The sequence below is a fragment of the Chelonia mydas genome, chromosome 10, assembly GCF_015237465.2.
Source record: "Chelonia mydas isolate rCheMyd1 chromosome 10, rCheMyd1.pri.v2, whole genome shotgun sequence".
In the NCBI taxonomy this organism is placed as follows: Eukaryota; Metazoa; Chordata; order Testudines; family Cheloniidae; genus Chelonia; species Chelonia mydas.
The window spans coordinates 15,914,668-15,916,077 of record NC_051250.2 but is presented as its reverse complement, the minus strand read 5'-3'; the positions used below and the strand labels follow the sequence as shown (position 1 = coordinate 15,916,077).

The window sequence follows — 1,410 nt, the reverse complement described above, 5'->3', positions numbered from 1 at the left end:
TATTGTACTTCTCACCCTTCGCCCACTTGTGTTCCCCACCATGCATCCACTTTGCCCTTCCTTCCCTCCCCCACATAACAATCCCATTCATACACATGTCTCTCAGCCCCCGCACTATCCTCCACAGACCTTCTTTTTGCATATTTATTAATGTCTCTTGGGGGGAAACCAAGGGAAGTGACTATAATAACAAGTAGTGAATAGTTTTCAGGCTTCTACATCCTGAATAAAGAGGAATGTTGTTGGAGGAGAAGTGGGCCTTATCCTTCTGGCAGGGATGTGCAAGTACGGCCAGTCTTTGCTGATCCTAGTGTAGGGACTCCTATTAGGATTGACTTGCTCAAGTTCCATGTGCTAATGACAACAATAGAGGGCTCTGTGCACCCTAATTTATGAATCTCCCCTACCACCAAAAAGGTCAAACATTTCTGAGGGAGGAAAAATGAATGCACACTTGCTTAGGGTCTGTGTGAGAGTGCTGGAAAAGAGAAGTAGATTTAAACACCCTGACAGTAGAACTCACTGTGTGCATCTACATTTGGCCAGCTCTCAGGCTGACTTGCCCCCATGTTGTTATATTGACAGCCAGTTGTTTGTTCTTGTGTCTCAACACAGTGAAATCATTGCACACTGTATGCAGCTGCTGCTCCTATCAAAAATTATGTGTGTGTTTTGCAGTAAATAATGTACAGTGAAAAGGCTAATTATATTCTGCAACAGCCCTGCATTTGTGTGTAATTTTAATGTAGGTGCAATGATAATCACTGAGTGGTTCATCCAGTTTACACATGGTAAACAATTTCCATAGGCAGTAATGTAAATGTTTCCAAATATACATCTTAGAAAATCAGGACATGCCTCTTTCACCATCTTTTAGTACAATTGTGACCTTTCAGGGGTTAGTTTGTACAACTATAGTACATGAGCTAATAGACCCCAAACAGATTTGCACCAGAGCTTTCTCTGTTTAATCTAAAATGCATTGTCTGTGTGAAGATTTTTGTCTGACCAACCAGTTCTCAATGCCATCAGTAATAAGGATGCTGACTAACTGTTGTCCATATCAGAGGTAGTTTTTCAGGATGAGGTTGTTAATCAAGATGTCTTCCAAATAGAATATTCATCCATACACAATTACTGTTTATATTTGTTTCATTATAAATATGTCAAATAATGAGTGGTATGATTAGTAGTTGTAACGTGATTGCTCGTCTTAAAGTAGTAAGGGAAGAACTCTGAAATAAAGTGGGTGTGGTATTTGTTTTGACAAGTGGAAAAAATGCCATGATGAACCAGTCACAGAAAAACATCCTACAGACAGTCTGTCTGCAAACATCAATATTTCTCAGCAATTATTTCCCTCAGCTGTTTTGTCAATAATAGATATGACTTTTCTTTAAAAAGAAGAAA

The 1,410-nt window shown here is 39.3% G+C and overlaps 1 protein-coding gene across 3 annotated transcripts in view; it reads left to right on the top strand.

The window, feature by feature from the left end:
- Positions 1-1,410, top strand: part of CYTH3 (cytohesin 3) — a 98,796-nt gene that overhangs the window by 757 nt on the left and 96,629 nt on the right. The window lies entirely within an intron of this gene.